The sequence below is a fragment of the Ascaphus truei genome (genome assembly GCF_040206685.1).
Source record: "Ascaphus truei isolate aAscTru1 chromosome 3 unlocalized genomic scaffold, aAscTru1.hap1 SUPER_3_unloc_3, whole genome shotgun sequence".
Lineage (NCBI taxonomy): Eukaryota > Metazoa > Chordata > Amphibia > Anura > Ascaphidae > Ascaphus > Ascaphus truei.
The window spans coordinates 770802-794288 of NW_027453826.1; the positions used below are offsets into that span (position 1 = coordinate 770802).

General features: G+C 44.5%; 1 long non-coding RNA gene across 1 annotated transcript in view; it reads right to left on the reverse strand.

Moving 5' to 3' along the window:
- Window positions 1–16008: 16008 nt before the first annotated feature.
- The window catches only part of LOC142473338 (uncharacterized), a 46362-nt gene continuing 38883 nt past the window's right edge, over window positions 16009–23487 (reverse strand). The window contains exon 3 of the long non-coding RNA XR_012790046.1: window positions 16009–16486. This is a non-coding gene — a long non-coding RNA (uncharacterized LOC142473338). The remainder of the gene's footprint in view (window positions 16487–23487) is intronic.

Consider the following 23487-nt stretch of genomic DNA (forward strand, 5'->3'; position numbering starts at 1 on the left):
GGGAAGGCAAAAATCACATAATTCTTTAATGTCGCAAAATCAGTATACAGTTGCAGACTGACACTCTAAGACCCTAACACACGGGTCAGGGTTAACCAAGTGGGCTTGACCTTTATTATAAGTTAACACAGATTCCCAGTCTCAAACTCCCACACCCAACACAAAGTAAATATATATTAAGTCAACCAGAGCGCTATTGAGCGTGGCAATTGTATATAACAAGAGACAGGGGGTGCCCAACGCTGCATCCAATTGACAAAACACATAGAGTAAATACTTCACTTGCTGCAGGAACAGGACCCATTATGGTTCCCCTCTCACAGAGGTAAGGGGAAGGGTTCACAGTGTAGTGTAGGACCTGCATTATCTTGGTTATACCTTGACGTTGGTATGCAGGCTTATGATGCCTTTGGCCAAAGGGTTAACTAAATAACCAAGTATTTTATTATTATTGAAGTATTTTACTCTATGTGTTTTGTCAATTGGATGCAGCGTTGGGCACCCCCTGTCTCTTGACATTTATTATAAGCCTGGTTAACCCCTTCACCATCTAAGTGCCCTCTCAGCTTTACAATACCAGCAAATAAGTGACTGGCTGGCAGGAGAATTCCCACGCTCTGATAGGCTGTGGAGGTTTTTTAATGGGATACTTAAACCCATAAGGAGCCTTGCAGCCAATCAGAAGGGCAGATTCCAAGTGCCAAACCAACAGCGGCAAATTCAAAGACGCTCTGTGCTGAATAGATACGAGCTGGCTTCAAAGATTTTGACTCAAGACTTTTTCTAGGTCCTGCTTTTGAGAACGTAGCGGTCGCGGCTGGCATTTCATGCTGAAATCACTTCCAGGACTTTTGTGAGTAGCTCCCGGTCATTGGAAAAGGGTTAGGGTTTCATTTTTGTGAAATTAATTTAAAGGACAAATTTATTCGTTAGCCCCGTTCCCAGTAAGTGTGTTAACCCTGCAAATTGTGTTACATTCTGTGTATGTCTTTTCCTGAAATAAATTACAATTAATTTTACCCCCTTGCTTTGCTCAATGATCCCGGTATAAAAAGGTGTTGATAAACCTGGTCTCCCGTGACAGAGGTGTGTTCTCCAGTCGAATTATACATTCTAATCTGGACCCAAAAATCTATACGCAAATCCTTCAAAGAGCCGTTCTCCTCAGCGTCCAACTCATTGGCGGTAAGGGAAACTACTAAATTCAGATGTAGGCTAACTTCTAGGAATACTCTGATGACCCCATTATTTTATAATACGAACTTTGCTCCAGGACTGAACAATAGAGATTTGGCAATGTGGAAACAAAAGAGAATTCTTAGATTTAATGATTTGAAAAATATTAAATCATTTGATCAAATTAAGGCAGAAAAAGAAATTCCCCAATCGGAATTCTTTAGGTACCTCCAAATAAGAGCATTTTATACAAACGCGGAACCCTTTTCCCCATTAACACATTTTGAGCAACTCTGTTTGTTGGAAACAGAAACTAATGGACTTACGTAAATATACAAAGAGATAGTCTGTTCTGGACAGGAGTACTCTCGGCCTCTACAATACACTGCTCAATGGGAGGAAGACGCATATAAAGTATTGATGAGGTGGTACCTCACCCCGCTAAAACTGTCCAAATCCGTCGAAGGATACTCCCCATTGTGCCCAAAACAATGCGGAGAACAAGCAGACTTGTTACACATGCTGTAGTCTTGCCCTCGGATTCAGCCCCTCTGGAAGGAAATTCAAATATAGCTACAGAGGATTTTGGACCTTATGATACCATTTGATCCATGGAAGTCCCTACTGAACAGGCCAGCCCAGCAGCTATCCAGTGAAGAAAACAAACTCATTTTGAATATAGCAATGGCAACAAGGTGTGAGATCGCAGCATTGTGGAAGCAAAAAGACAATCCAGTAATTGCAAAAATTAGGAATACAATTTGGTTTGTTTGCCGGATGGAGATGCGTAGTAGCCTGGTAAATAACACAGGCACCAAATTCCAAAAGGTGTGGCAGCTGTGGCTTGCCCAATCAGATATACAGTGGTGCGTTTGCCACAATAATGCATTTATAGGTCTAAGTGCGTTCTCGTCCGGTGAGTGTTGGGAGGGGTTGACGGATTAAGGCTCTACTTCACTTTTAATCTAGTTGATACATACCAGGTCATAAACGAGAGAGACAAAATGTGGGTAACCGGTGCATCAGAATATATGAGTCCCAATAATAAATGATGATTCTTCCGTAGGGAACACTCCAATATGATGGTGAGCAATGATAATATACCCTAATAGGGCAAGGGACTAGTACCTAGTGCTAGCCAGCACAATGAACAGTACAGAGATAGTCCCAACAATAATAACTTAGTATAGTATGTAAGAGAACAATCACTTTTGATTCCAGAGGAGCAGTCCCATCAGGTATCCTAAACAGCGTGCAATCCACCAAACAGGAGAAGTAGAATGGGTAAACAAAGGCAGTGCACTGCTGGCAAATGATGGAGGCTATTGGTAGCAAAAAAATCCTTTTAATGAATGAAGGGATCAAACATCACCCCTGGATCACCCAGAAAACGCTCACCTACACATTTCGGGCCGTGCGCCCTTTATCAAGGTGTATTGATATACCTTGATAAAGGGCGCACAGCCCGAAACGCATGGTGAGCGTTTTTGGGGAGATCCAGGGGTGATGTTTGATCCCTTCATTCATTATGTAACCCCCACTCCCTGGGCCAATCGCAGATCGGGCCCCCTAAGTGTAGAGGGAGAGAGGGGGTGGCCCGGTATTAAAGGGGTTGCACCCCATTTGGCCACCCCTGACCGCACCAGGGAGACAAGGGGTTAACTGGGCTGAGGTCCAGAAATGTGATGTAACCCTTGTTATGACATGTAAATGTATTTCCCCTGTTCCATTGTAATGTCTGGTTACTCAGTGTTTGCATCACACACACACTAGAATCCATCCGGGAGCACAAGGGTTAATAATTCTTTAATGATTATAGCTCTTTGTGTAGTTTTCCCGCCTTTTCGGACACCATTTTGCAGGTCCCCATTGGCCGCCATTAGGGCTCAATGCATTTCAATAGGAATTTGTGCTGTTTTCGTCCTGTTTCCTGTAGTGACCAGCAGGTGGCGTCCGAGAGGGAGAGCGGCGGTTTCCCATTGAAAGTCAATGGGCTCATTGACTTCAATGGAGATGCCTCGAGGTAACCTAGTTGGCTGCCGTCCAGACCGCAAACCGCAAAGCGGATACAATGTCCTTCAAAAGAGCTAAAATCACTGGGTCAAGTTCAACGTCAATTAGCGGGGAAATAAACTGTTCTAGGGCACCTAGGGATAAAATTCTTTTTGCCCCTAGTTCCTAAGCGTCCCCCCACTCGACCACCACCGGGTCCCCGAATCCTGGACCCCCGATAAGGGTCGAACCAGATAGAGCGGGTCGCGCCATAGGCTTTGCCGGCGGCGGCAGAAACGGCTCAGAAAAATGACTAAGTGAGAAATGCTGAATTTTAGGAATCCATATCTCCGGTTCCGGAGGGTTCAGCGGATCAGGGTTTGGGGTATCTGTAGCCACTGCTCCGGCATCGCTGCAGAACCATCCTTGACCCGCTTGGACCAACCCGACGGAGTATGGACCCCCTTGAAGTTCGGGACTTTTCCCATGGACTTCAATGGCAGAAAACCCCCATTGACTTCAATGGCAGCGATTTGCCATTGAAAGTCTATGGCGGAGCTGCCCGTTGTTTTCAATGGGGATTTAGTGAAAAGCTGAGATTTCTTTTTCAATGGAGATTTTTGTATTAAAATGATTTAATGTGCATTTGTGTAACTCCGGTTTCTGAGGTCGTAGCAAGTCGCTTTTTGGACCATATGGTGTCCCAGTTCTGGCAATGCGAACTGGGAAGTTTGGACCTGCTAAACCTAACGGAACCGGATATTTTAATACGTTTATGTTTTATGCTTAATAGTGTATCTTAAGGTATGGACAAAGACCCAGAAGAAATTCTTTTGGGCCATAAGGTAGCAGATGGCCCTGGGGACGCCGCTATGTCTAGGATTTAAGTGCTGTTCAAAGAGTTTTATCACCCTCACTGTTTATCCGAAGCCCAAACCAGGGCAGGTCTTAAGTGTTCCAGTTAACACCTTTCAACAAAGGTTTTCCTGCCAGAACTCCAAATGGTAGACTTTCTGGCATTCCTGACGTAAATGTGGGGCTTCAGAAATGAGACCCCCAGAATTCTACTGCGCATGTGCCAACTAGCAGGGGGGCATGGGTCAGAATGCTTTCCCACGTTAGTGAGTGGCTGGAGGTAATTGTAAACCAATCCCCTGTGCTTAAGGTTAAGAATAGAAGGAGAATGGTTTATAAACTGCTGTCCACCCATATATCCTTTGTCTTCGTTTGCTGATATGGTTACCTGATATCACCTGAATGATTTCCTCACTGCTGAAAGAAATGCTACATCATACTTCTCATTCCCCAACCCTTAAGTAAGTGTACTTCTTGTTCGTTACTGTATTATCTGTTGTGTTCACCTTTATTCTAAGGAATAAATACAATTTATTATATCTTAAGCCTCGTTCAGTTCAAACCCAATTATTTTTGTGTAATATTAATAAGCCTGTGGAAGCTATCGTCACACTAAGGTGTACTTGGGTCTGGCTACATGTCTTTGTGTGGTGGATACCTGCTGGCAACAGGAGGGCCTGAGTCTCCCGCGATGACACGGGGGATAACAGGAACAGGTTTCTGGGGTGGATGCCTACGTTCTCATTCAATTGTGCAGCACCTCCATCTTTAGTAAGCCCCAGGAATGTGGGGTGGAATCCTTACCAAGAGTCCCACACAGGGATGAGAGATTCCAGTATCACACAAGATGGTCTTTCTTAAAAAACAGCAGTCTTTATTCACAGCAGCAGCAGCAGCAGCAGACAGGTACAGGGTGTCTGATCCACTTTGATTGCTCTCCTTCAGGATGGTCCCTTCCTGCCACCACTCTGGATCGAGGGCATCCAGAGTGGGGCTAACTCTTCCCTCACTGCATAAGCAGGGTGAGAGGTACTGGTCCACCTCCCTACACTATGGTTGGATCAGCTCTACTCATGAGCTGATCACTCTCCTTTTCCAACTGTAACTCCTATACACTATCTCTCAGCTCACTAACCAACAACACTCTTCTCACTAAATAGGAAGTGCACTGCTCTTTTATGATATCAGAAGGCACCGCCCCTGTGTCTCTTGCTTTGACACAGAGTCAGGTGACCTACCTCCACCACTCAGGGCAAGTGCTTGAAGTGGGGGAAACCCTTGATAACTCCTGGCAACCTGCCCTTACCAGGGATTATACCAGGAGGAGGATAGAATTATAGCCCCATGTACCAGGGCTATAATTAAAAGGATTTTTTTGCTACCAATAGCCTCCTCCATCATTTGCAGGCAGTGCACTGCCTTTGTTTACCCATTCATAAACGAGAGAGAATGGGAAAGGTTGAGAGCCATTTCCGATTGTAGGAACAGGCAGCCCAGAGATAAAATTGAATTGGACCGGAATTGGAGGCTCTAGGATTCCCCTTCTTCACCCCCCTCCCCTCTCCATCCCTCCCCCACGCTCGTTTTCCTTTATGCGAGCTTGTTGAATAGAACTTTACGCAACGGGTTTGTTGTGAATACAATGCACTAGATGTCGGCAAATGATCTGTAGTGTGTGGATATTATATTGTATCATTACATTTTGAAAATAAAAATGTAAGGAACAAAAAAAAAAGTACATCTTTCTATTCCCCAGAGACTTAGGCATGTATTAAAGTATATTTAATTTAATACTGTAAGGTACTGTATGTAGTGCAGGATGTTTGGGACTTTCGGAACCGATGTCCACATAGACTGCCAGGGCTAACACGTTAGTGCCAGTAAGTCTGCTGGACTTCGGAGGTCAAAGTAGCCAAAGGATGCCAGAGCTGTGAAGAGCAATTGGTTGGGAGGGAAGGGCTCAACTACCCAGGTCCGGGGAACAATGGCAGTCGTCCGGGCTGCCATTTTCTCTGCCAGACTTGGGGGAGCCTGACCCAGCGGTTGGTATTGAGATAGCCAGGGACGGAGGTGGCAAACGTACGCATGTCCCTTGGCAATTTCATATTTCCCGCAGACCCGGCTTTTCATACCGATTGGCTGCTGAGAAAGTTCCTAAGTGATGATTGGCTGCTGAGTTTTGTGAGTGAAGCTCAGAAATACTATAAGAACCAGTGAGCCAATCAGATTGTAGATCCCAAGTAGTAAGAGCGCGGGCGGGATTTTCAAAGTTGCTTCTGCACGAATAGCAAAGCAACCGGCTTCGATTTCAATGAGAGAGTCCGACTGCCATGCGCTCCGGTAAGCGTCTATTTAGATAGAAGATCAGTAAGCCCGGTTAGGGGGGAGGTAGTGAGCAAGATGTGAAGGGGAGCAGTAGCGTGTCTTGGAGATGTCAGCGGTATAGCAACCAAACTCCTATTGACAGCGAAGCAGCTCTCACAGATGACTGACAGACTGGGATGACTTCAGGGGGCTAAATACAGGATAGTGGAGGTAAGGGAAAGCCCTCTTACCTCCCAGTTTGTTTGTTTCCTGGTTGACCTCCTTGTCCCGCTGGCTTGAAGGATGTAGAGACCGCACGGTACACGAACACCTCCTCCTCCTCTATGTGGTGCCACCGAAGTCAAAGAAGCAGCAGCCGAGTCTCTGGCACTATGCCTTTAAGGAGGTAGCGCAGTCACGTGACTACATGCACCGATCCCCAGCTGCGCGGCAACTCACTCCCTTTGTATCCCCTGCGGCCTCCCCACCTCGCTATCGGGTCCCACCCTTTCCCTGCGCTTGTGTGGAGAGCACAAGCGTGACATTATGCTCGGCCAAACAAACGGACCCACAGAGGTAGCCCCGCCTTCTTTCCTGTCCCATGTTCCTAGTTCCTGGTTCCAATACCCCTGTAACGTTGGTAGATCCTATAGTCCCCCTAGTCTAGTAAGGATCGTTCGGAGTCCGATCCTGAAGGGGGGGATACTGTAAGGAATCGGGGAATACACCCCTTGCGGCGTGCTCCCTCCTTACCTGCCGCATCTCAGTTCCCACTCTCCTTAAAGAGCATGCACGCACCCGCGGTTCCCTACTCGTACCACGGAGCCCAGCCACGTCACGCATTCTCACGCGTGGCACCTACACGTGACGGCGTGCGCCGCCCTCTAGCTGCGAGTCAAGATTCCCAGTTGATTCTCTGTGTGGCGGGCGCTGCCCTCTAGCTGCGAGTTTATCTTCCTATGCATCGCTGCCCCTTAGTCTGTTGGATCGCTCTGGGTTCGATCCTTAAGAGGGGGATACTGTAACGATGCGCGGAACACGCCCCCTGCAGCGTGTTCCTTCCTTACCTGTTTTCTTCTGATCGCCGCCCTCTAGCTGCGAGTCAAGATCCTGTCTAAGGATTCTGACGCAAACTACGCCATCTTGCTTCCTGGCACATCCTGCCCTCCTCCTCCTCCTGACAGGAAGTAAGCCTCTCTCTGACTTTCTCATTGCTTACAGCTGCTGCTTCCTTTAAATAGCACTCAGTGGCTACCTGTCTGGGTTCCTGCAAGTAATACCATTGTATGCTGCTCCTGCCTGGACCTCCTTGGGATCTTTACTCATCTCCTTTGGATTCCGGAAGACTGGGACAGTCACTCATTTACTACTGAGGTTAGTTTACCGTCGGGTAGTGTAGGTACCTGCTTAGTAGGGTTCACCTTGACGTGGTAGCAGGCTTATAATTCCTTGGCCAATGGATTAGACTAAGAACCCTTATGTTATATTTAGTTTCGCTGCACTTAGCTGTTTTTGGCACTATGCCTTTAAGGAGGCTGGATGTCCTCCAAGAAGCAATTCCCTTGTGGATGTTACCTTGTGCTCTGGACTCCATGCCCATGTTCCTGGTTTCCATTTCCAGACTCCTGTGCTGAAGCGTTGGCTTCCTGTGTTGATGCCTGAGTGCGCGCACTCCCGCTCTGCTGTCAAAGCGTGCGCGTGCAGCTGGATCACTCGCGTCTCTGAGTAGGCACCGCACCTCCGGACGCGTTGCGCGGTCATGTGACTACGTGCGCCGATCTCCAGCTGCGCGGCAACTCATTCCCTTTGTATCCCTTGCGGCCTCCCCACCTCGCTATCGGGTCCCTTCCCTTTCCCTGCGCTTGTGTGGAGGGCACAAGCGTGACACGAGGGCTCCATACATACTGATAATACTTTTGTACGTTTCCATGTTACCTCCGAGGGCTCCATACAGTGGCGACACATTTAATTTGACTGCGGCTAGTTCCGCAAGCCGGGAGATGTCCCGGCTTGCTAGCCGAATCCCCTCGGCGTGCCGCGCGTCACTGATGCGCGGTCACGCGTCATCGGGTGCCTGCGCCCCCTGCACGCGTGACCAGGGAGCCCTGGTGTCCCGCGATGTGGGGGACGGCGGTGGGGGATTCCGGGGGACCCGGAGAGGGGGAAGCCCCGATCGGAGGGCGCTCCTCCGAGGCTTCGGCGCGCGCCCGGGACACCCCGGCGCGCGCCCGGTTACTGTCGCTGCCGAGACCGGGCAAATGCTCGAATAAACTTGGCCGCGACAGTACATACTGATAGTACTTTTGAACGTTTCTACGTTACCTCCAAGGGTTCCATACATACTCATAGTACTTTTCCATGTTACCTCCGAAGGTTCCATACATACTGATAATACTTTTGTACGTTTCCATGTTACCTCCGAGGGTCCCATACATACTGATAGTACTTTTGTACATTTCCACGTTACCTCCGAGAGTTCCATACATACTGATAGTACTTTTGAACGTTTCCATGTTACCTCCGAGGGTCCCATACATACTAATAGTACTTTTGTACGTTTCCATGTTACCTCAGAGGGTTCCATACATACTGATAGTACTTTTGTACGTTTCCATGTTACCTCGGAGGGTTCCATACAAACTGATAGTACTTTTGTACGTTTCCATGTTACCTCCGAGAGTTCCATACATACTAATAATACTTTTGTATGTTACCTCTCAGGGTTCCATACATACTGATAGTACTTTTGTACGTTTCCATGTTACCTCCAAGGGTTCCATACATACTCATAGTACGTTTCCATGTTACCTCCGAGAGTTCCATACATACTAATAATACTTTTGTATGTTACCTCTCAGGGTTCCATACATACTGATAGTACTTTTGTACGTTTCCATTATACTTCCGAGGGTCCCATACATACTGATAGTACTTTTGTACGTTTCCATGTTACCTCCGAGGGTTCCATACATACTGATAGTACTTTTGTACGTTTCCACGTTACCTCAGAGGGTCCCATACATACTGATAGTACTTTTGTACGTTTCCACGTTACCTCCTTGGGTTCCATACATACTAATAGTACTTTTGTATGTTTCCATGTTACCTCCGAGGGTCCCATACATACGGATAGTACTTTTGTACTTTTCCATGTTACCTCCGAGGGTTCCATACACGCTGATAATACTTTTGTACATTTCCACGTTACCTCCGAGGGCCCCATACATACTGATAGTACTTTTGAACGTTTCCATGTTACCTCTCAGGGTTCCATACATACTGATAATACTTTTGTAGCCGTTTCCATGTTACCTCTGAGGGTCCCATACATACTGATAATACTTTTGTAGCCGTTTCCATGTTACCTCTGAGGGTCCCATACATACTGATAATACTTTTGTAGCCGTTTCCATGTTACCTCCGAGGGTCCCATACATACTGATAGTACTTTTGTACATTTCCACGTTACCTCCGAGGGTTCCATACATACTGATAGTACTTTTGTACGTTTCCACGTTACCTCCGAGGGTTCCATACATACTGATAATACTTTTGTACGTTTCCATGTTACCTCCGAGGGCCCCATACATACTGATAGTACTTTTGTACGTTTCCACGTTACCTCCGAGGGTTCCATACATACTGATAGTACTTTTGTACGTTTCCATGTTACCTCCGAGGGTCCCATACACACTGATAATACTTTTGTACGTTTCCATGTTACCTCCGAGGGTTCCATACATACTGATAATACTTTTGAACGTTTCCATGTTACCTCCGAGGGTTCCATACACGCTGATAATACTTTTGTACGTTTCCATGTTACCTCCGAGGGTTCCATACATACTGATAGTACTTTTGTACGTTTCCACGTTACCTCCGAGGGTTCCATACACGCTGATAATACTTTTGTACGTTTCCATGTTACCTCCGAGGGTTCCATACTCGCTGATAATACTTTTGTACGTTTCCATGTTACCTCGGAGGGTTCCATACATACTGATAATACTTTTGTACATTTCCATGTTACCTCCGAGGGTCCCATACATACTGATAGTACTTTTGTACGTTTCCACGTAACCTCAGAGGGTCCTTGTATCCCTGTTCAGTAATGTGCCTTAAATCCAGCAGTGTGGTAGTTAATTACTAAACACCACCTGCCTGATTAGATTGTTTACAAAAAGCCTGCCTTTGAGACAGGAAGTGACTCCTCCTTAGCTCTGACTGAGAGCTGGCCTTTGGAGAGACAGAGCAGAGGTTCTTGAGTCCCAGGAGAAACTGACCAAAAGAAACCCAGATCTCTGGAGCTGACCGGTCTTGAGCTCTGCACAGCAGAGCTGATTTCAAGACACAGGGAAAACTACTACACCTGAAGTTGAACCAGGAAGTGAGAAGATTTTCCCTCCAAGAAACAGATAAGACTTTTATTCTTAAGAGACTGCTTATATCTGCTTATTTTCATGCTATATGTTTTGGGGCTGCGAGACATGCTTAACTAATGGAGATGTGAACTAATTGCATAGGATTTCACTAGAAATACTCCCAAGTGAATGGAAGCTTTGTTCCTCCCCCTGTGTTTGGATAATTTCCTGATGAAAAGGAACAGGCACAATAAAGCCTATTATAATTTCACATTATAAAGCCTCCTAATTGTGTACCTCTGTGAACGTCCATCTACATTTGGTGTCAGAAGTGGGATAAGAGGTGTCCTTGTAGTTAAAAAGGACTGGAGATTTGTGAATTTTTTTTAATGCTTTTTGCCTACAAACAGTCGGAGAAAAAAAAAAAAAACCTCATGCAGCAGAGATCAGAGTTAAAGGGACACACCACTGAAACTTACACTGCATTGAAACTTACAAAACCACAGATGGACTCTTTGCCCCAATCCCAAGAGGAGAGAGACTGCTGAAGCAGCTAAAACTTTATTTGCCTATCACAAAGCGTAATATGGTCATTGAATTAGGGGTTTTGCCTTCCAGACATAGTCAGGGTTCAAGAAGTTAGTCAGCCCTTAAAAGGGATAGGTGTTTGTTGTTTTCAAAAGTTTCGCTGAAGCAGTGAATACAGATGGTGACCCACGAGTGGTACTGATTTTGCAAATAAAGGTTGCCACACCGCATAGGGCTACCAGCTGTGAATGGAGTATATGCAGAAAAGTGTGAAAATTGATACAAGACTGTGCTGAAGCAGGGGAATTTTTAGCAAACAAATGCTGAGTGTAAAATTGCCCTATAAAGGAAAAGGTTTTTCAAAGCCAATTACTGAGTGTTGAGTCCACTGCAAAGAATGGTTTTTTTTTTCTGCAAGTAAAAAAGTATGCCTATTATCTTGGGAGCAAAAACAGACACCCAAAGTGTGAAGTGTGAATGCCAAAATACCCAAAGATGAGACTGAAAATTACTAAACTCAGGCAGAAAACCAAATTCTGTTGCTGAAGCGGAGGGATTGCGCCTAGCAAGTAAATTGTGTAGAGCAAATATACTTTTTTTACCTAGCAACTGCACATCTTGTATACCTGCTAAAAGAAAATGCATGCACAGTACTGCTGATATTGAAAAAAAAAAATTACCCAAGCAAGAAAAGTCTACAGAGATGCCTGTGAGAGCTACAACATCTACAAGGAAAATATGCCCATCTGTAGGACTACCACAATTGGGGGTTCTAGCAAATACAGTGGCAACAGCTGCAATAGCGCCTCCTGAGGTCAGGAAGAAAATTACACCTGATAGCCTAAAAATGGAGGACAAGATGCAGCGTTCCTGTAATGAACCCTACCCCACGGAAGAGTGGCCCTTCCAGTCCAATAAAGAGGAAGACCTCTCTTACGGGGAACCCGAACCGAGTCACACCCACAAAACACCCCAAGAATGGTGGGGGTGCCTGAACTCGGCACGAACAGAAAAGACCGCTCCCTTTGATGACGAATACGATCAGCAAGAGAAAGAGCGGGAGCAGTGGATCACCGAATATTTCAGTCAGCTATTACAGTTGCAAGAAAAGCCGGGTGGATCCAGTAACGCTGCTAAAACTTCAAATGAAAATGGAGACCCCAGTATCCCTGAAGGGACGGTGTCATCCAAATTAAAAAGGAAGAAAAAGAAAAGCGGTACTTCACTTACCGTGGAAGTAACAGACACGTCCGCAGATCCTGTGGAGAAAATGGGGGACAGAGTTGCCCTGCAGCCTAGAGAAAATGGAGAATTCGTCCCACGGTTAACCGAATATCCAGAGGGCCCAGGGCAGAAGTCGGGTACCCCCAAAGAAGTGTCTGTCCGGTGCCAACAGTGAGGAACCCTCAACCAACCATCCCAGGGAAGCGGAGCCGGAACCAGTGAGTGACGATCCCTTGACCAGCCCTGAAGACGCCCTGAAAATTGCCAGGTGTGACTGTGATCTACTTCGAGAACAATTGAAACTTGAGAGAGCAGATAACACAGAGCTAGAGAAAAATAACGTGAGGCTACAAAAAGATGTACTCACAATTTACTCTTTAGCCAGGACAGAATTGGACGATCTCAAGACTGAGCTAGATACTGCAAAGGCTACTATTTCCGCCATGGATGAAAAGCAGAGCCAATCTGATAAAATAATGGCTACGCTAAAGCGGAAGTATGAGGAGGCACTGAAGCAGATGACAATCTTCCAGCAAGAGGTTCACACTCTTCGCATAGAGCTGAATGCCTCACAACAGGAGATCAACAGTGTCCGGATAGAAGTGGACGTATCTCAGAAAGAGGTTCAGACACTACGCAGAGCACTGAATGCCTCAAATCATGAGACCAACAGCTGCCGCACAGACCTGGAAGTTTCCAGAATGGAACTACACAGTCTCACTGAGGAGCTGGACATTGCTAAAGAAACTATTGGTAATCTTGAAACAGATCTCAAAGTCTCTCAGAAGGAGCTTCAGACACTCAACCTAGAGAAGGAAGTCTCACGCCAGGAGATTGTCATTCTCAAAGCAGATGTGCGTAAATGGAAGGAGGACTGCAAAGAAGCCCTGAAGAATACAGAGACTGAAAAAGGAGAAAATTCAAGATTAAAAAGAGAAAACTTAAAACTGAAAGAAGAAAATTTTCAGTTAACAGAAGAAGTAAAGGAAAAGTTTGACGCAGAGCACCGGCTGCAGAACCAACTGCAAGGTCTGCGTACACACCTCCAGTATGCTGAGGAGAAGCAGCAAACGCTACAGGAAGAAAAACTGCAGGCTGCTAAAGAGGTACAAGCGCTGCAGGAACGTCTGAATACCCAGTACGTCCCCACAGAGCAGTATGAGGAGCTAAAGGCCACGCTGCATGTCTTCAGAGCATCGTTGGAAGCAGAGCTTCGATACCAGGTTACTCTGTATGAGAGGGAGCGTGAGAAGGCTCAGAAACTGGAGCAAGAGCTGGAGAGACAGAGAGACTGTTCCGTTCCCTTGAGTCAGTACACCAAGGAGAAAACAGACGTAGCGGCAACCTTGACGACAAATTACAGAGCTCCAGAATATGAAGGAGACTCTGATACAGATTCCTCCAATACGGAAAAGGTATTGGCTCTGCCCAAGCACCAGTATCCCACAGTAACTAATGCCCGTAAGGACAAGGGTACAGTGAGAGTTGGGGACTCCACGCAACTTCAAAACAAAATTACGAAGTTTGAGCCACCAAAGAAAGCACTAGCCAAACCTACAGCTGCCCAACAGGCAACAAACAGAGGTAGGAGTGCAGAATCAAAGCCAGAAGAATCCTTAGCTGAAGAAGCTGAACTGGCGACTCCGTGGTGTGGAGAAGCTGCAGAAAGACCACTTCAAGAGCAGAAAACTCTAAGGGCTAGTCCTAACTGCTTTACAACTGTTGCCATACACTTTGTCTACAAAAAGAGGAGTGCCCAACACAACAGAAATCTCAAGACCGCGCACGCGATAAAAAGACTACGTGGAAAAAATCCTCCTCGAGCGACTGAGGAGTGCTGATCTCAAGCATCTTCGGGAGGAGACAAAAATAAACTGGAGAAAGGGCTCTAATCCCAGCGGGACAGAGGGTTCCTTCCTCCATCCACTCTCATTCAAGTCATAGAGATATCTAGAATGAGAGTGGAAGGATGGGCTTTGGCCGTGGTAAGCCCGAGCTTCCCACAAACAGGGGAGGTATGTAACAGGGGACAAATCCCTGTTCAGTAATGTGCCTTTAATCTAGCAGTGTGGTAGTTAATTACTAAACACCACCTGCCTGATTAGATTGTTTACAAAAAGCCTGCCTTTGAGATAGGAAGTGACTCCTCCTTAGCTCTGACTGAGAGCTGACCTTTGGAGAGACAGAGCAGAGGTTCTTGGGTCCCAGGAAAGACTGACCAAAAGAAACCCAGATCTCTGGAGCTGACCGGTCATGAGCTCTGCACAGCAGAGCTGATTTCAAGACACAGGGAAAACTACTACACCTGAAGCTGAACCAGGAAGTGAGAAGATTTTCCCTCCAAGAAACAGATAAGACTTTTATTCTTAAGAGACTGCTTATTTTCATGCTATATGTTTTGGGGCTGCGAGACATGCTTAACTAATGGAGATGTGAACTAATTGCATAGGATTTCACTAGAAATACTCCCAAGTGAATGGAAGCTTTGTCCCCCCCCCCCCCTGTGTTTGGATAATTTCCTGATGAAAAGGAACAGGCACAATAAAGCCTATTATAATTTCACATTATAAAGCCTCCTAATTGTGTACCTCTGTGAACGTCCGTCTACAGTCCCATACATACTGATAGTACTTTTGTACATTTCCATGTTACCTCCGAGGGTTCCATACATGCTGATAATACTTTTGTACATTTCCATGTTACCTCGGAGGGTCCCATACATACTGATAGTACTTTTGTACTTTTCCATGTTACCTCTGAGGGTTCCATAAATACTGATAGTACTTTTGTACGTTTCCATGTTACCTCCGAGGGTCCCATACATACTGATAGTACTTTTGTACTTTTCCATGTTACCTCTGAGGGTTCCATAAATACTGATAGTACTTTTGTACATTTCCATGTTACCTCGGAGGGTTCCATACATACTGATAGTACTTTTGTAGCCGTTTCGTAACATTAAATCTAAAATGTAAGGAGATTTTCTTTCAGCTCTAATTAAACCTTATACTTTTTGAAGCGATTGCCCTAATTTTCGAGCATGTTTAGCTAAATTGGACTTTTATTTGATTTGAATATTTATCAAGTAGACAGGGGCACACGAGGGCTCCTGGAGTGCAAGTCCTTAAATTAACCCTGATGGTGGAAACGTAATTGAGATGTAGTGTGACCGTTTCGGTGAGCGCCCCTTTTTTGTGCCATGCAGGGAGGTGAGTGGGACAACCGGGCACCCCTTTGCACACACACATATAGATAGTAATCATTTGTATATTATTATTGGAGCCAGAGGGGAGTATTCTAGTAGCTGCGAGTTTGTAATGGTAAAACGACGCAGTTTGACATTGACATTCTGTATTACAAATCACACAGTTTATATGGCGTCTATAAAATGTAACAAAACATGCGGGTTGCACCTCGTTTTCCACTCTCTCTATCCCTACAGATTGGTGGTGTGACTGGGCAGTTTGTCAGTGAAATAGAAGGGTCACAGCGCAGCACGGACACGGCGCACTTTCTGCGCCTGGTAAAGTCACTAAGAAATACGAAGAATCCATCGTAGTAACAAAATCATTTATTAAAAAGGATTTGTACATAAAGATTAACATAAGGAGGGCCCCCCAATTTCCAGCACACACAGGAGGGCCCCCCCAATTTCCAGCACACACAGGAGGGCCCCCCAATTTCCAGCATACACAGGAGGGCCCCCCAATTTCCAGCACAGAGGGGAGGGGCCCACCGAATCTAAGCACAGAGGGCAGGGCCCCCCCGAATCTCAGCATAGACAGGAGGGGCCCCCAAAATCTCAGCACAGACATGAGGGGCCCCCCAAATCTAAGTGCAGAAGGGAGTTCCCAGCCAGGGGTTACATGACACCACGGTGGACGCAATCACTCGACAGGGGGCAGCTCCAGCAGGACTGGCTGAGGGTTCAGGTGGGTCCCGAAGGAGAAGCAGGTTCCTCCCCCTCCCAGAAGCAGTAACTGGTTTTCATCGGGAAGCAGAATGGAACTGTGATTGTGTAACATGAGGGGCCACTCCAGAGAGGACTGAGAGTGGGAGGAAAATGAGGGGGGAGAGAGAGAGTAGGGGGGGTGGAGGGGAGAGAGTGGAGGGGAGGTGGAGGGGAGAGAGTGGAGGGTGGATAGAGAGGGAGAGGGGGGAGAGAATAAGTAGGAGGGTGAAGAGGGAGGGGAGAGAGAGGAGGAAGGTGAGAGGGGACGGGGTAGAGAGGGGGAGAAGAGGAGAAGAGACAGGGGAAGGGGAAGAGGGGGGCAGAGGGGAAAGATGGGGAGGCGAAGGAGAGGGGAGAGATGAATCGAAGGGGGAGAGGGGAGGTAAGGGGAAAGGGAGGGGGGTGTAGAAGGGGAGGGAGGGGTTGGAGGGCAGAAATGAGGAGGGAGAGGAGAAGAGAGGGGGAGAGGAGGAGAGAGGTGGAAAATAACCAGGGGGGAGAGAGGGGGAAAGACAGAATGACACATTACTCACAGTATGTACAGATGAAATATTGATGTATTAGTCACAGTTTGTATAGGTTATAATAATTATTACTGGGCCAGTTCCACGGAGACCTGAGATTCTGCAGATCAGTCTCAAAAAGGAACATCTGCTAAAAATCAGAGCGATGGATCTGTCTCTAATCAACAATCGGATTTTAACAATCGGACCCCTGATCTGTGAAACGGTGCTTGTATTTCAGATTCAAAATGGACTCAGAGTTAGGATTCTTAAAAAATCTGACTGTATTGTTCTGACTGTAGGGGTAGCTTGTCTTCATAATAAAGGTGAAGCCCGACTGGTTACCTGTGAAAACCGTGCGCCCCTGGTATCTTAAAAGCACCATAAGCCGGGGACACTGTGTCTATATCTTAAAACCTGTCCTGTTGTGTTTTAACCTTTCCTGTAATGCAATAAACCTGGGGTTTTGGGAGTGGGAGTTTCAAGGGGGAAATTTGGGTAAAACAGTATTTAGAACCTGTGTAGGAGTTTGGGGAACAAAGTTACCGGTAGTCCCATAATGCTACCCGACGAGCAGGCAAGCTCTGTGTGTACGCAAAGCAAATTACACCGGGGCTACACAGTGTCCCCCAGAATCCTGGGTTTCCGGTCCAAGGTATCCCAGACCCATTTCCCCCACATGTACGATGTACCCGTAAGGTTAATATGTTTTGTAACGTGTGTATTAATCTCTATACAGACAGTCCGGGTTATCTAAGTAGGAGCCAGGATTTCTGCATAGAGATCGGGAATCAGAGAAGAGAAGGGGAGTTGAGAGGTGTTGAAACAGTTTGGTGAGCGGGGAAGGGCGGAGTACTACGTCCGGAGAACAAGGACTCCTCGCTGGGGAGACACTTGGTCTGCCAGACCTAGTGGAGCCTGCCCAGAGGAAGGCAATGGGCTGGATGGGGAAGCTGCTGCTCGTCTTTTCGAGCCGGCTCGACAAGCCCCCTCCTCTGACGTAACCAGCCATACGAGCCCCCATTCTGATTGGCTGGTAGAGTTAGGATTCGTTGTCTGATTGGTTGCCAGTCTCCTTTCCATGTTAAACATGGACCTCGCTGTAGATTGCCCGGGCAGAGAACCAGACGCTTAAGGCTTGGGTCGGTGAGGCGCTCTTGGCCTTTTCAAAGTTGCTCTGTTGTGAATAGCAGAGCAGCCGGCTTCGTTTTTAGCCGGAGAAGCCGGCCTAGCTGAGATCAAGTTTTAAAGACGCCGCCAAGTTCTGAGTGGAGAACAAAGCGGGGAAAGCTCTGCGGCTCTCCCAAAGAGAGTACCGCATGTTCCCGGACGTGAGCCGGACAGGGTAAGCCTTGCCGAAGCGGCACCCTTCACCTAGTGGAGGCTGGATATTCACCTGAGCCCCAGTTAGGTGTGATGTATCTGTATTTTGTGTATATTTGTATGTCTGCGGGTTTCACCCGAATAAACATAATTTTATTCCACTACCTTGTTCTGCCTAGTGAATTGATCCCGAATTGTAGAAAAAAGTGTTAAACGTGCTGGTCTCCCATGACAATTGTATCAAATAGCGGATTCGTATTAATCCGCTCTGATTTTTTAGTACCCAATCCGCAGATGGAGTTTGGTGGGGGGGATCGAATTAGATCAAAAAAAATCCGGGAATGGAATTTCGACCAGTTTATCAATCTCTATTACTCACAGTATGTATAGATTATAGTAATGGTGTATTACTCACAGTATGTATAGATTATAGTAATGGTGTATTACTCACAGTGTGTATAGATTATAGTAATGGTGTATTACTCACAGTATGTATAGATTATAGTAATGGTGTATTACTCACAGTATGTATAGATTATAGTAATGGTGTATTACTCACAGTGTGTATAGATTATAGTAATGGTGTATTACTCACAGTATGTATAGATTATAGTAATGGTGTATTACTCACAGTATGTATAGATTATAGTAATGGTGTATTACTCACAGTATGTATAGATTATAGTAATGGTGTATTACTCACAGTATGTATAGATTATAGTAATGGTGTATTACTCACAGTATGTATAGATTATAGTAATGGTGTATTACTCACAGTATGTATAGATTATAGTAATGGTGTATTACTCACAGTATGTATAGATTATAGTAATGGTGCATTACTCACAGTATGTATAGATTATAGTAATGGTGTATTACTCACAGTATGTATAGATTATAGTAATGGTATATTACTCCCCGCATGTATAGATTATAGTAATGGTATATTACTCCCCGCATGTATAGATTATAGTAATGGTGTATTACTCCCCGCATGTATAGATTATAGTAATGGTATATTACTCCCCGCATGTATAGATTATAGTAATGGTATATTACTCACAGTATGTATAGATTATAGTAATGGTGTATTACTCACAGCATGTATAGATTATAGTAATGGTGTATTACTCACAGTATGTATAGATTATAGTAATGGTGTATTACTCACCGCATGTATAGATTATAGTAATGGTGCATTACTCACAGTATGTATAGATTATAGTTATGGTGTATTACTCACAGTATGTATAGATTATAGTAATGCTGTATTACTCACAGCATGTATAGATTATAGTAATGGTGTATTACTCACAGTATGTATAGATTATAGTAATGGTATATTACTCCCCGCATGTATAGATTATAGTAATGGTATATTACTCCCCGCATGTATAGATTATAGTAATGGTGTATTACTCACAGTATGTATAGATTATAGTAATGGTGTATTACTCACTGCATGTATAGATTATAGTAATGGTGTATTACTCACAGTATGTATAGATTATAGTAATGGTGCATTACTCACAGTATGTATAGATTATAGTAATGGTGTATTACTCACAGTATGTATAGATTATAGTAATGGTATATTACTCCCCGCATGTATAGATTATAGTAATGGTGTATTACTCCCCGCATGTATAGATTATAGTAATGGTATATTACTCCCCGCATGTATAGATTATAGTAATGGTGTATTACTCACAGTATGTATAGATTATAGTAATGGTGTATTACTCCCCGCATGTATAGATTATAGTAATGGTATATTACTCCCCGCATGTATAGATTATAGTAATGGTGTATTACTCACAGTATGTATAGATTATAGTAATGGTGTATTACTCACTGCATGTATAGATTATAGTAATGGTGTATTACTCACAGTATGTATAGATTATAGTAATGCTGTATTACTCACAGCATGTATAGATTATAGTAATGGTGTATTACTCACAGTATGTATAGATTATAGTAATGGTATATTACTCCCCGCATGTATAGATTATAGTAATGGTATATTACTCCCCGCATGTATAGATTATAGTAATGGTGTATTACTCACAGTATGTATAGATTATAGTAATGGTGTATTACTCACTGCATGTATAGATTATAGTAATGGTGTATTACTCACAGTATGTATAGATTATAGTAATGGTGCATTACTCACAGTATGTATAGATTATAGTAATGGTGTATTACTCACAGTATGTATAGATTATAGTAATGGTATATTACTCCCCGCATGTATAGATTATAGTAATGGTGTATTACTCCCCGCATGTATAGATTATAGTAATGGTATATTACTCCCCGCATGTATAGATTATAGTAATGGTGTATTACTCACAGTATGTATAGATTATAGTAATGGTGTATTACTCCCCGCATGTATAGATTATAGTAATGGTATATTACTCCCCGCATGTATAGATTATAGTAATGGTGTATTACTCACAGTATGTATAGATTATAGTAATGGTGTATTACTCACTGCATGTATAGATTATAGTAATGGTGTATTACTCACAGTATGTATAGATTATAGTAATGCTGTATTACTCACAGCATGTATAGATTATAGTAATGGTGTATTACTCACAGTATGTATAGATTATAGTAATGGTATATTACTCCCCGCATGTATAGATTATAGTAATGGTATATTACTCCCCGCATGTATAGATTATAGTAATGGTGTATTACTCACAGTATGTATAGATTATAGTAATGGTGTATTACTCACTGCATGTATAGATTATAGTAATGGTGTATTACTCACAGTATGTATAGATTATAGTAATGGTGCATTACTCACAGTATGTATAGATTATAGTAATGGTGTATTACTCACAGTATGTATAGATTATAGTAATGGTATATTACTCCCCGCATGTATAGATTATAGTAATGGTGTATTACTCCCCGCATGTATAGATTATAGTAATGGTATATTACTCCCCGCATGTATAGATTATAGTAATGGTGTATTACTCACAGTATGTATAGATTATAGTAATGGTGTATTACTCCCCGCATGTATAGATTATAGTAATGGTATATTACTCCCCGCATGTATAGATTATAGTAATGGTGTATTACTCACAGTATGTATAGATTATAGTAATGGTGTATTACTCACTGCATGTATAGATTATAGTAATGGTGTATTACTCACAGTATGTATAGATTATAGTAATGGTGCATTACTCACTGCATGTATAGATTATAGTAATGGTGTATTACTCACAGTATGTATAGATTATAGTAATGGTGCATTACTCACAGTATGTATAGATTATAGTAATGGTGTATTACTCACAGTATGTATAGATTATAGTAATGGTATATTACTCCCCGCATGTATAGATTATAGTAATGGTGTATTACTCCCCGCATGTATAGATTATAGTAATGGTATATTACTCCCCGCATGTATAGATTATAGTAATGGTGTATTACTCACAGTATGTATAGATTATAGTAATGGTGTATTACTCCCCGCATGTATAGATTATAGTAATGGTATATTACTCCCCGCATGTATAGATTATAGTAATGGTGTATTACTCACAGTATGTATAGATTATAGTAATGGTGTATTACTCACTGCATGTATAGATTATAGTAATGGTGTATTACTCACAGTATGTATAGATTATAGTAATGGTGCATTACTCACTGCATGTATAGATTATAGTAATGGTGTATTACTCACAGTATGTATAGATTATAGTAATGGTGCATTACTCACAGTGTGTATAGATTATAGTAATGGTGTATTACTCACAGTATGTATAGATTATAGTAATGGTGCATTACTCACAGTATGTATATGTAACGGTATTTCTGGCCCGGCCTGACCCACCCAATCTCACATTGGCCCCTGTGGTCTAACCGGACCCCATTACAGTGTGGATATGTCATATGGTGCACCTGCTGGCTACAGGACTCCTGAGTCTCCCGCATGATGGTGTGTGGGGAGAACCCGTCAGACAGGCAGCTGAGGTAGTGGGCTGAGTCTCACCTAGTTCCAGTGCAGCGCCTCCACCTCACCAGGGTCCCTGCGTCCGCATGGGGATGATCCTGGCGAGGAACTCCTCCGTGGTGCTCCTCTCTGTGCACTCATTCCAGATAGATACACGAGAGGGTTTCTGGCTGAACTCATCTTTATTGACACGGCAGGGCAACTGCCCTCCACAAGGAGTATCTTCAGCCGCTCATCTCGCCAGTGCTCCCTTTAGATAGGTATATCACCTAGATCAGGGATTCACTATTCCCGCAGGAATCACTGTCCTGTGCCAGGTCCCTGGACACAGCCTCCCATGGAGTTACTATAACATAACTGACTCAACTCTTTCAGCAGAACTTGAACTAGACAGCAACTAGAACTCCTCCCAGACTTGAACTAACTTTAGACACAGTGCTGTGCCTTATGTAAGCTTCTGAGGCTGACACATCTCTGACATCACTAACCATGGAGTCAGAGCATGTGACCAGTCCCAGCTATACACAGAGCACCCCACCAGGGTGTGAGGGAAAACCTCCATGATTACTGCTGGCATGCCCACACTTACCAGGCCTTACTGCCAGCAGGAGAGATGACTGTAGGCATTTTACATGACCGCTACATTCTCCCCCTGGTGAATCCCATCGTCCTCGCTGGGACCTAAATTTGTATACCTCTTTCCAGGAAGCACTGTAACGGAAAACATAATTAACATCACACAAGATTTCCTCATAATACAGTACACATGAATACAGTCATCCGCCAAGCCCGCCCCGACCAGCAGCCACGAACCCGCGTAATGTCTCAGTACCCCCTTAATAATAGTGATCTGGGTCAGGTTTCCTCACTTCCCGGTTACCCATATCCAGGACCGTCACATAATAATGCCTAGGTGATCCTCTCTCTGGCACATAGGTCACCCTATGTTTGTGAACATTTCTCCCTATGCTCCACACTCGCATCAGGGTGTCTATCCTTTCTTCCGCCTTCTTACCTACAATGTCACTCCCCCTATTGACTAAATACAGCTCTATAGTTTCTCGGAGCCACGTTTCCCTATTGTCCTCAATTTCATCCATCAGGGGCTCCGGAACATAAGGATACTCCAACCCATGGGATTTTTTATATTTGACTATTATAGCCCTCTCCGCCCTACTGACCCTGGTCAAATCAGCATTACCTGCCCTCCCAGGTAACACCCATGATAGGGGCTCATCATGATCTACTGGATCTGACAGTGTGTCGGGACCC